Below are 13,170 nucleotides of genomic sequence, written 5' to 3' on the forward strand. Positions count from 1 at the left end.
TGAGAAATTCCTTTTTTAAGTGAAAAAAAGCATTTAGACTAGTTACACATGCGATGTAATTGGCATACTGAAAACCACTTACTTTTTCATTAAAAGCAGGGTGTTTCTTCTGTGCTGTAAATGTAAAACGGCATCAGATCTCTATTTCTCCCAGCCTAGCTCAAGTGAGGGACCGTCTCCAATTTATGGTGGCAGCAAGATGTTACTCCCACCAACTCAACCGAGAAAAGGCCTGGTGCAACAAATAATGGTTTAATCAAATTAGTAAAAGATTAAAGTTCACTAACTGGTACGTTAAATGAAATTAAACCAGGCTATCACTTTAAACAATAAAGATTCCATCATCTGTGCTAACTTATTCTCGATCCTCTTTTCTAACATTCTTCCCTCTTTTCTCCTTCTTGGGTGACCACTTCCCAGGTGAACATCACCGTTAGCACCATTCGCCATTTTGTTTCCACTCAGGAAAGGTGAATTTATGCCGTTAAAAACTTTTACTACAGGCATCTGAATTTGAGTTGATTCCATGACCATTCCGGTTGTTTTCACAAATATAACGTTGGAGGCGAGACGTAATTCTTATCTGCAGTAAAAAAAAGAAGTATGGGTGAGTAATTATAAAAAATAAAAGTAAAAAATAAAAATAAAATTTATATATATATATATATACAGTCACGTGAAAAAGTACGTACACCCCATGTAAAGTTTTGACTTTTTCAACATATTTCAACATACAGCTATTTGATCTTCATTTCAACAATATTGACAGATAAAGGTGATATAATATAACAAATATCATGAAACATTTACATTTTGTAGTCCATTGTATAATTTATATAAACATAAATGCAAATTTCGCATGTGGAAAAAGTAAGTACTAAGTAAGTTTTCATCAACTTTCAAGGCTTAATTTACTTACATTGCTGCAGAACAGCTGTAAGTTGTTAACCCATTACTTGTTCACTGAAGAAGGCCTTTTTTTACAATATAACTGTGCAATTTACATTATTTTCCCGTTTTTGCTAACCGAAATTTTTTTTTTAACCTCGAGCAGTTTACTGCTTACCTTTGTACCATTTCAGGTTATTCACTGGACATTAAACTGCGTACATTTCAATAAAAATTGCAAAAATTGAGGTGTTCTAAAACTTTTGACTGGTAGTGTATATATATATATATATATATATATATATATATATATATATGTCCCACTTGCCCCAGTCTGTGCATAGAAAACATCCCTTCAAACAATAATTATCCTCTGCTGTTCTAGTTTTAACTCTCTTGCACAGAATCTGAGAATTTCAACTTTTGTCTATACATGGGCAAGAAATTGACCACCTTATGGTCCGATCGCCCGATTGCAGTAGCACACTTTGCCACATAAGCGTGTTCAATGTTGCCATAACATTTGTCCAACATCCTGGTACCACAGGTTGCAACATATACTGGTGGAGCTGAGTGAGTTCCTGATCAAAGTCACATCTATTGAAGTCTGAAGAATCAAGATAGATTGAACCACTGAACGGTCGGTCACCCTATTCACCTATTGCATCTTTCTGCGATATGTTCTGATTCGCACTTAAACTCCAGCACTGTTGCATACACCAGAATAATAGTGCACTGACCAAATTCCCATGGCAAGTAGTAGGGTCATAAAGACACCGTCAGTACCTCCAGATCCTTGGAATAATAACATTCACCTATTGCTTGGAACAATACCAAACGATTGCTCAAACGTGCTAGATTACCGGGTTGTAGATAATGATGATGCTTAAGATTGTACATACATAGATGTCTTAATATGATGATCAGATTTGATTGTTGTTTAACATGATGATTAGGTTTGATGATTTATGGTATTAGAAGATGATCAGTTGATATGTTGGATGATGAATGGTGGATGAGACCTTGTATATGATATGATGATGAACATGTTTTCACTCAATGTCTGATGGTCTCGCTCGAATTTATCATGTTCTTATGTTACGCATAATTGGATTTATAACAATATAGAATGCCACAATCAACAAAATCCTATCTTTAATCAATTCCACATACCTGGAAACCTATGATTAGATACAAAAACCTTATTTCTATATCCTTTACTTCAAAAGTTATAAGAGATTACCCATATCGGCTATTCATCGGGTGTATGGTACGGCAGCCATATTGGATTTATACGAATGAGGGATGCTCCAATAGCAAAATGTATTGCATAATTTAATTACTCATACCTGAAAACCAATATTGAAACACACAAATCATTGTTCCATTTCCACCAAGTTGGAAGTTATAAGACATCTCCTGTATCAGGGGCTTTGCCGGTGGCCATCTTCGATTTATGCTAATACGCAGTTTTCCAATCGGCAAGATTTTTGATCCAATTGATTCCCATACTCAAAAACTTGCATTTAGACACCAAATTCATCATTCCATGTCCATTAGTATCAGAAGTTAAAGGCATTCCCGATATCAGGTAATCAGTTAAATTTCATTAAATGCCTAATTAAGGTACCTTAATTAAAAGCCTAATTAAGTAAGCTTAATTAGGCTTTTAGGCCTTAGGAAGGCCTTTTAGGCCTTAACTAGGTCTAAGGAAGCACTCACTGGTAATTAGTAGTGCAGAAGTAATTCCTTTACTGTTGGAAAATTTGCAGATGGAACTGTAGGTACGAGTACAAACGTGGAAGGTGATTGAGTATTGTTTCCACAAATGTGATATTAATACATTATTCAGCTAACATGATTCCAAAAGGGGATTTTTGTTTTTGTTAAAAATAAATAAATAAATAAATATTAGCACTCTTTTTGTTCCAATAAGGAAACGTCCACATCATTAGAGAATACACCGCTCTTTTGTAACATAGATTTAATATTCCGATTCCCAATCTTATTTGTGATGTTTGTAATCCCGTTCTGGTCTTTGGAATGTTACAAGTACTTTCACCTGGCTATTATCACTTCCATACCTGCTTCTGTCATTTCTGGTGCTTCTCTCCATGTCCCTGTCCACCATTCCCCATTGCAACCTCCCACCCTCCTCCTTTTCCCACACCACCAAACATCCATCGCAAAGGTGGGCGGTCCGCTTCGAAAGTCCGCTTATCCGCTTATCCGCTGCAGCGGACTAACGTTTTCGAAGCGGATAAGCGAATCGGAACAACCCCCGGAAACCGAAGCGGATAAGCGTAAGCGGACTACCGAAAAATTAAAGCGCATCGCGATTCGCCAAATCAGCTGTTAGCCTGAGCCGTTACTCTAGAATTGTGAATATTTATTTAAGTGAATAATAAGTGAAACCCTAACAACTCCGCTCTCGCCCAATCTCTTCCCACTCGAGTTCCGTGATGCTTGGGTAACTCTATTTCTCAGGCATAACACGCCGCTCCCGAGCTCTGCCTCGGTCGAGCGCGTGTTCAGCTACGGGTCGGACATCCTCAGGCCTAAGAGGTCGGCCCTGGCTGCACCGAACTTCGAGGCCCTCGTCTTCATGAAGGGCAACCTCCAAATCCTCAAGAAGGCCCACGAGGTGGAGGAGGAAGACGAGGACTAGTCAACAGACTGCTAGTCTGTTGACTAGTAGACTCTCTTGTCAAAGAAAGGACGGGCGAATTGATTTTTCTTTAATGTAACTTGCATATATTAAAATTATATTTAAATTAACTGTAGAGTAGAGTAGAGTCGAGTGGAAAACTTTATTTCAATAAATTTTGAATAAATTTTATTTAAATAAAAATGTATATTTTTGATCTTAAAAGCTTTGTTTGTCTTGGTAGTAGTTAGAAATGGCTATTTAGGCTTAAAAAGCATTAAATTCCCTTTAGAAACGTCAAAAATCGCTTTAAAAACGTCGAAGCGCTTTTTAAAAATCGAATCGAAGCGGATAAGCGGATAACCGGTAAGCGGACTAAGATTTTCGGCCGCTGAAGCGGATAAGCGAATCGAACTACACGGGCTGGCGGAGCGGATAAGCGGTAAGCGGACTTAAAATTTTCCGAATCGCGCCCACCTTTACCATCGCCTCTACCCATACTCTCTTCTCCATGATGTTCCAAACTTCATCCGTCTCTGAAACTTCTCACTTTCAAATTCTGTGGGTCTCTGACATCAGAATACGTTCAATTAACTTAAAGGACATCTCAATCAAAGTTGCATCTGCATCTTCTGATATATTTTTGTCTAACAGTAAATTTTCTCACACAGGATAATCCCGACTCATATGTCTAGATTTTGTCTACTCTGCTTTGCTAGATGCAGATCTCAGATCTCATTACGAGAGTGGTGCTCCTCCTTATGTTTGAAATGGTCCCTGCCCCTCGCGAACTTCAGGGATTATTTATGGTTTTGTGTTTCTCTCCATAAGAAGCTCCTATTTATTTGTGTGGTCACCTATCCCCTATAGCATTGACAACACCATATCCCAGGCCCTTCACTCAAACATTAATTATCTGCTCTCCTCCAACCCCACCTCTCTTTCTCATCTGTGGAGACTTTAATTTCCACCATGCCTGCTGGTTGGGAATCAGTCTTCAAGCAAAACATTTTAATGGTTCCTGAAAATTACAGTTCCTGGAATTCTTTTTTTAAACTGCCCTGGTATTGTCTTGTACCCTTAAATCAGCAATCATCCTATTATGAATTTGCAATTGGGTCACTGGGTTTTACACCAATACAATATTTTTATTACGGACCCGAGGCATCGAAAAACTACATACTGTATACCCAGGTCGAAAATCCCAGAAAAAACCAATAGGCCAAATCCCACGAAATGTCCTACTGATCTCCATTGCTTTCTATGGGTTTTTGACCTGGGTATGAAATATGGAGAGCATCCCCGGCTAGATTACGAGCCTTCAAATTGGCGTGAGGTTAAATCTCTCCCATCTACTTTCTCAACAATCCTCTCCAAGAAGTTCTGTCACTCAAGCTTTTGGGTCTCACTATCTGTCATGGTCTTTCTTGGGAAAACCACATTTCCAAGCTGGCCTCCAAAGCCAGTCGCCGACTGGGCATCCTCCGTCGTGCGAAGTCCTTCTTTGGCACACCTGAGCTCCTCACCACATACAAGGCTTTCATCCGCAGCTCAATGGAATACTGTTCCCTCCTCTGGGCTGGTGCTCCTGCCTCACACCTAGCTCGGCTTCACGCTGTTGAAACCAAAGCTTTCAGAATCATTGGAATCTCCTGCGATGAAGTTAACTCCGAGGGCCTTTCACTCACTCACCGCAGGCAGGTTGGTGGTCTTTCTGTCTTCTACCGACTCCTCTCCGGCCTTGCTCCCCCAGCTCTCTCTGTGCTCTGTCCCCCCAATATTCCTTCAGGTCGCACAAGATCTGCCTGCAACCCTCTTATGGTTAAACTGCCAAAATATAGGCTCTCTGCTCACTTTCACTCTTTCATTCCCCCTTTTCTCCCGCCTCTGGAACAAACTGCCCCACTCCCTTCAATCCCACTCCTCCCTCCAGGTCTTTAAAACAGCTGTTCACCACCATCTCTTATCTTCCCCCATCCAAAACCTTGATCTTTTCTACCCCCGCTAAAAATTTTTTTTTTTTTTTTTTGATTCCAACTTCTTTCCTGGAAGTCCTTGCAGTGTTCTTATGTTTTATACCTCTCCCACCTCCCCCAAAGCCCTGCCCCTCCCACATTTTTCCCGTTGTCCCTGCACTCAAATGTTGTGTTTGTGTCCCCCCCCCCCTCTCTGCCCATCTTGTCTGCCGCTCCCCTTATTTTTTGTGTTTTTTTGTGTCGGTTTGACTTTTTGTGTGATTAATGTTAGCTCTTTCACGAACCTCGATCTTGTATAACAAAAAAAAAAAAAAAAAAAAAAAAACTCGCTTGTTTAAGTCCAGCCACGAGGTCAAATAGTCCATGACGAGCATCCCAGAATCATCCTGACTTGTAAGGAAGGTGACAATCTCGGCATGACTCATCAACACCTGTGCGATTTTACACTGCACACCCTGAGCACTTGCATCACCCGCCACGACATTGATCATGAAATGCGATGAGTGGTATTTTGCTTGCTTGGCTATCATCCAGTAGGTGAGTGGCATCTGCACTTGCACGCCAACATTGGAGGCAAAAAAAAAATTGCAATCAACCACACCGATTAACAAAATGGTAACATCCACAATAAACATCCTTGTCATTGAAAAATAAACAAAGGGAATGCTCACCAATAAAATCAACTGTGTAATGTATGGAGAAAATAATAATCGTAATTATAATAATACTGAAGGAAAAGCGGATATTGTAACATCATCGAGAAGGCTGTGATATTTAAGAATCGGGGGCAATTTTGATGCCCATAATTGTCCAACGTGTCTTTAGGTACATTTTTGGGGGAAATGAGGGAACGGTCCCTGGGAAATGTAATTTCCATGTTTAATACAGCATGATATAAGATGTAATAGAGCATTTAAGCCAATAAACAAGTTTTAAGGCTATGTGGTTTCCAAGCATTTCAGGAGAGAAATTGTGCTTTCATAATTTTCGTAAATATATTAATCCTTCTTTGCCAAAGCTTGCCCCGAGGGCTTTATTCTGCCTTCTGGTACTACACTATTGGGCTGCCTTAATCAAACTTAGTGCCTCATGTAATATGACCATTTTCATGCTGGATTGCACTTAGATTGCAGAATTCACTTGTTTTGGCCTCTCCTTTCCACAAAGACTTTCACCATGAGCTTCCAACTTTTGCATCATAACTCGACTGATATATATAAATAAAGATTCATATATATATTAACTTAAAGGACATCTTAAAGGACAGTGCGCCTGTATATATATATACTGTATATATTGGTGCGTGTTCCTCCCCAAACCCCGTTACGGTGCACCTCAGAGTCTCGAGAGGGAACGCGGCAGAAAGATTTGTTATTTTGCATGTTCTAAGAAACCATGGTAAAGCCACACCAACGCAATTGTAGAACAAAACAAGTAATTGTATGAAGAACTTTCACATACACAATAATCGCACTATTAAAGAAAGTACAATGAAAATGTCACTTGCACCAAATGAACAATACATATGATGGTACCATCATTCCCCCAATGCTCTCAAAGCAGTAAACTCACCATACGACAAACGTGAGTGGAATGTAACATTCCCCAAAGTCCGTGCACTAATCCCCACGCTGGTTGGAGATCGAGGTCGTGCAAAACGGCAAATAAATAGGCAGGTATTGGCACGACTGTGGATGAGGAGTTATGAGGTGAGAGGTTGATATGGGAATTCCCAATGACAAAAAAAAAACAACCAAGCAGACAGCCTCTTCGAGGACAAAATGACGTGTAAGCCTGTAATGGAGGTTCCTGCTTTTTCTCCAACAATAACTCACACTTGGTAATAAAACCCGAGACACAGGTTTAATTGCAATCACAATATAGGACGATGCCACGGGTAATCCCTCTCCCGGGAATCCTCAACTCATTCACGACCAATATCAAAAAAGTGCGCTCGCAGCCTCGATGTGAATCACAGCTGTCTCCTCCTCATGGCCGTCTCAATCTCTCCTCTTCTCTTCCGGTTTGTTTGCCCCGACATTACTTTTCCTTCACAAACACTTCTTTTCACCTATTACTAAAGTCATCTCCACTTCATACAAAAATCTTAACAACAATATTACCTGAAACTAAAAATCCTAACAGTATATAACAACAACAAAGGCGGAAATGACAGATCCGTAACAATATATATTGTTGCAGTTCTGAGAGTGTACATATTGATCATTAAAGGTTAAAGGTTTGCCCCCATAGTTAGTCCACAAGCAACACGTAGGCCACCTTAGAACATTAGTTATGTCATAGTATGTGTCAGGATAAGGCCATTTCCATTAGTGATACCTGCGTTGTGTAAAATAAATAAGCTTAGGTCCCGTTCATTTTGCAGCCACCCTCCAAATCGACCTCGTTGAGCAGCATTGATCCCGCACCCTGATTCGGCTAAATCCACCTTGTTTGCCAGCAGCGTTCGCTGCTCTTGGGTTTTCGCTCAAACTAGTCGGGTGGCCACGAGGTAGGCCTGGAAAGGGGGAGGAGCGCGAGGTCGAGGAGTGGCCGCGTCAAGCAGCACGTCAAAGGCGGAGACGGTGAGAGCCAACAACCAACCAGGGCTCGGGTGACATGGCATGAGGGGCGTGGTAATGGCGTGGCTGGCAAGTTCCAGAGGGTTCGCTGGGCGGCGCTATATAAGTGCATGCACAAAGCCCTCGAAAGGACTGATGAGTGAGGGGCTTTGTATGAGGACTGACCGGGAGGACTGAAGCCAAGCATTGGTCTTGAGAGGACTCGTGAGGGAAGGGCGTGTATAAAGAACTGCAAGGGATCGCGCTCTGCGTAAAGGACTCGTTGGGAGAGGCGCTTTGCAGTGAACTGCATTGGGAGCGAATATAAAGCCCGGTCATTTATTACGTACGCGGCTGAGCCGCGAAGTAACCGCCAGCCACCCTGCCCTTCGCCCTGCAGTTAACCTCGTAATTGTCCGCTCCGCGTCGACGACCCACGGAGAGCTTCCGCTGCCCTGACCATCTGCTTTGCGGTAAGAGTGGACTGCATGGACGCCATCATCCCTGGACCATCGCTCTGACCATCTACATCCCCGTGTGAGTGTGTCTGAGAGTTGAACGGGCCCGTGTCTTGGGATAAGTTAAGACTGTATAAGCTTCACTGTGTGTTCTTCTTCTCCTTCCTGTACAAATTTTAATTAAACCAATCTGTGCTTCCTGTCTTTCCTGATTCGACCGTATCAGTGTTTTCCTCCATTGGGTAAGCGTGGCACGATTTGGAACTGCTCAGATCGGGTTTAGTTCTTGTTAACGGCTCGGATCACGGCTAGTTATCGCTCAGCATTTCCACTTATAACCGTGATTCGGGCGGAGTTATTTCCTTGCTTCCCGGGAGGCGTTGGTAATTAGGTAATAGGAATTCGGCCTACCACCCTTTCAACGCCATCCGGAAGGAACGTCATAGCCCCGGATCACGTCGGCTAGTAAAAGACAAGGGGACTAATCCCCCCTTGGTAAGGGGAAAGGCCGACGTTGAGATCCGCAACATTTGGTGTCGGGGAAGTGGGATTGGACCCGAAGTGCGCCGAATGCACTCAAAATTACGTCGGCCGAAATTTTATTAACATCCAAATTAAATTCGTGCCATGGCTAGCCAAAGCGGTTGGATGCCGGTGGGGGTAGAAATAAATGAGGAGGAATTAGAATCAACCCAGGACCCCCGGGAAGAAGTGGGAGAAATGGAGGATGCAATTGATGAGGGTGCAGCAGTAGGGGTGGCAGGCGAAGAAAATGTCGGCGCCTCGCACGTGGCGGCGAGTGCCGAGCCCACGGGGCCAGGGGACTTCCAATTTATGGCACAAATGAGGGCCTATATGATCAAGGCGGAGCATAAAATGGATGGAATGGGTGAGCGATTGGAAAACAAATTGGACACCCAAAATGATAAGTCCACTTGGGAAATAAAAGGATTAGAAAGCAAAATGGGGGGCCAAATGAAGGAAATTGGGGGCCAAATGAAGGAAATGGGGGGCCAATTGAAGGACATGGGTGGCCAAATGAAAGAAATGAAAGAGGGGTTAGTGGGGTTGGAAAACAGGATGGCCACCCAAGAGAATCAAATGGTAGGAATGAAGGACGGGTTAAAAGGGCGTGGTAACAGAATAGGAGGCCAAATAAAAGAGATGGGGAAAGAAATAAAGCGCAGGTCAGGTGGGAAGGTCGCATTGATATGCGACGAGGTCGCGCAATTTGAGAAACGTGGGGAAAGCGAGCTAGAGCAGAGCATAGTTAGGTGGACTGGTATAGAAATCGCGACACGGGGTGTGGAAAAGCCGACGGCCGCCGAATTAGAAAATTTTATTTTATTAGCACCGGTGGTCGTCGAGGAAAAAGGAAACGAAATAATCATAGTGGAAATTGGGGTTGAGGAGACGGCAGACTAAGAAAATCAATCGCGGAGGAAAAAATGGAATGTACTCAAGGTCTGCATTCGCATTGTGATGTCATGCTGTCTAACCCCAATGGAAGTTTGCAGTTGGTGCAGGAGAGGAGGATCCCGAAGGTGAGTAGGGTTGTGTATGGCGTGAAAAGGTATGTTGCGAAAGTGTTTGGCGCGAAAAGATTTTTCGCGCGCTTGGGATCGCGACGTCACCCGGGCACTCGTGGAAGGTCCGTGGTGCGCTGTGTGAAGGTGAATGGCGCGCATGTGCGAACGGCGCCGGAGCGCGAGTATGAAACCGAGAGTGAGAGTGAGTGCACAACGGAGTGTATGTGTGAAGAGTGCGACACAGAGTGTGAGTTGGCTGGAGAGAGTGTGCAAGAATTCACACCAGAGCATGTTGGAGAGAGTGTGCGGGGATGCACACCAGAGTGCGTGATTGGGTGTGCAACAGGAGATTGCACACCCGTGGGTAGGTGTGCGCTGATCGGGTGTGTGCAGGAATGCACACCCGTGGGTGTTACAGAGGATGTAACGAGAGAGAGTGCACGAGAGGAGTTCGTGGAAGGGACGTGTGTAACGGAGTGTGCGAGTGGTATGAGTGCACCAGGATGTGCGCGAGGATGTGTAATAATGGAGTGAGTGAGTGGCGTGAGTGCGCCTGGGTGGTGTGCACGAGAGCGTGCCGGAACAGAATGTATTGAGTGTATGGGAGGTGTTGGAGCACCTCTGTGTGCGAGTATGGGAAGGGTCGCGTGGTGTGAGAATGCAGCTCGAGCATCGACGCAGACCGGGGCAGCGTTTAGGGCGACGTACAGCCGACGTGAGCTCTCAGGGCGTGGTGCACTTTGTGTGCTGCGGGGGCCGGCGGGGATCATTGCCGTGGCGGCGTGCACAATTCGGGCCAGGCCCCGCCCTGTATGGTCGGTGCCATGCCGTGGCGCAAGGGGCAATCGGCACGATTCCAGGGGGGGGGGGGGGGTAGGCGAGGTCAGACCTTCGCCCCCCGGCGGGCGCGGTGCTCTGGCCGGGGGAGGTTGGGCCGCCGTGGCGGAGACCGGAAGGCTCCGCGCCGAGATGGCACCTGGAACCTCGGCTCAAGCATGCCTCCTCCCCAGAATCGAAAATGCCGGACGGACCCAACCAACAGGAGACAAACCACCCGTATGCATTGCTCGGCTTTTCGAAGCCGAGCTGTGAAAATGTATTTCCACCCCGAGAGGCTCAAGTATAGTGGACAAATGGTAGCAGTGATGATGGCGAATGGTAGCTTTGCCATTCGTTATATTGGGGCACATGAGCTTTAGGTTATGGGGATGGAAGTGAAAACTAGCCGAGGGCGGGCTCGGATATTGTTAGGGATTTAGAAATGACAGTAGGGACAAGATTTAAGTAGTGACCTTTGTACAGGTAGAGGGGACGTAGTCAGATTAGAAGGATGTTAATGACGAGGGAAGTGCTTAGTGTAAGGGAAGACGGGAAGCATGAGTATTAGGGGAAATAGTTAGTTAGATGATGCTGTGTGTGTGAGTATGAGGATGAGTTTTAAGCGCAAATGAGGAATTGAATGAAATTGTTTGTGGATGAACTTGGTGAAATGAGGCATTGGTCGTGAATGGTTGTGTGTGTGAGAATCTGGTTATTGGTGAACTTGGTGAAATGAGGCATTGGTCGAGAATGGTTGTGTGTGTGAGAATCTGGTTATTGGTGAACTTGGTGAAATGCGGCAAAGGTCGGGGGTGACCAGTGAAAGTGTATAAGTGGAGTATTGAGGATAAATGGCATATTGTGTTGAGTGAATGACTTGCATGGGGTGCAAGTGGATAAATGGTGAGAATACTTGGTGTGTGGGAATAAATGGTGTGGAGTAAATGGTGTGTGGAATGAGTGGTGTGGAGTGCATGGTGCGAAGGAGTGGATGTGGGGAAGATGGACTCCTTCAGGAATACCCGGGGAGGGTAGTTTAAAGTTAGGTAGAGGGTTTAGGTAAATTGTTTGGATATTGGCATCTGTGGTGCAGGTAGTAGCAAGTTGTTGCTTTGAGGGGTGCATGAGTGACTGGAAATGGCTGGGCGTGTGGGCTTAATTGGTTAGTATGGTTAAATGGGCACCCCGCCACTGGTAGTCTGTCGGCCAGGTGAGGCCGCAGGTAGGCTCTGGGAGCCATTTAGAGTTCAGAGTAGAGTTCATTGGGGCCCGAGGATCCTAAGAGAGGACCCGGGTAGCCCAATGCCAGAGAGTGCATCGGAGGGGTGAGAGAGCCAGGAGGGCCTTCCCCAAGTTAGGGTAGTTGAAGGAGCATGGTAAGCTCGGGTGGCGACTTCAGTGGCGGAGGTGCGCAGGTAGGTAGACCTGCTAGTAGAGCCACATGACCCAGCCCCGAAATTGTGCGAAGGCACATATAGAAAAAATGGGGGAGTGAGACCCCAAATTTGGGAGGCACCACAGGGATGGTCGATGGGAATTGGTTTCTAGAACCACATAGTTTAAAGATGCCAATTGGCAGGGCAAGACCCCGGGTCGTTTAAAGACTTAATGTTATTAGAAGGATAGTTAGGATGAAATCTCTTCGCACCATCCGCATCCACTCACCAAGGTGACAGAACTCCACACCGGGGTTTGCAGATGATTTGGAATGAAAGACGCATCATGATGTGGGTGAGACATCGTGTGTAATTCCATCCCTTCCTTCTTGGGAGGGATTGGACGACGAATTTGGTTTTGACGGGATAGAAAAGACAAGACGGTGGAGACGGAATTTGTAAAGGAAGTGTAAATACGAGGTGGGGCAAGGGTTGTGTAGGTTGACATGGGGGGTTACGAACGGCTAGGGACGAGCTTTCTCCGCTCGCTCTCCCGCGCCCCTCATGTTGCATTGCCTTGCATTATGTGTACCCTTGCGCCCTCCCCCTGCTAACCTCTGCTTTGTCTTTCCTCCCCACCCATGGACCCATTTTATTTGTTGAGGGGAGTGTGCAGGAACCCTGAGCGGCGCGGCTGCACTTTGCTCCACCTGTGCAGCTGCACTCTGCTACCTGTTGCCTGCACCGATACACCTATGGACCACACGTTCTGTGGCCTGGCACCTTTGCTGGGGCAGACAATTGCTGCAAGCATTACCTTGCCCTGCAGACCAATGTTTTAAGTGGCATCAATGCCATGCAGTCGGACCACCTAAGTTGGCCCTGCTGGCCGAAATAAAAACGGACATGGTTTGTG

This window comes from Myxine glutinosa, chromosome 8 (genome assembly GCF_964187855.1).
Source record: "Myxine glutinosa chromosome 8, kmMyxGlut1.1, whole genome shotgun sequence".
Taxonomy (NCBI): Eukaryota; Metazoa; Chordata; class Myxini; order Myxiniformes; family Myxinidae; genus Myxine; species Myxine glutinosa.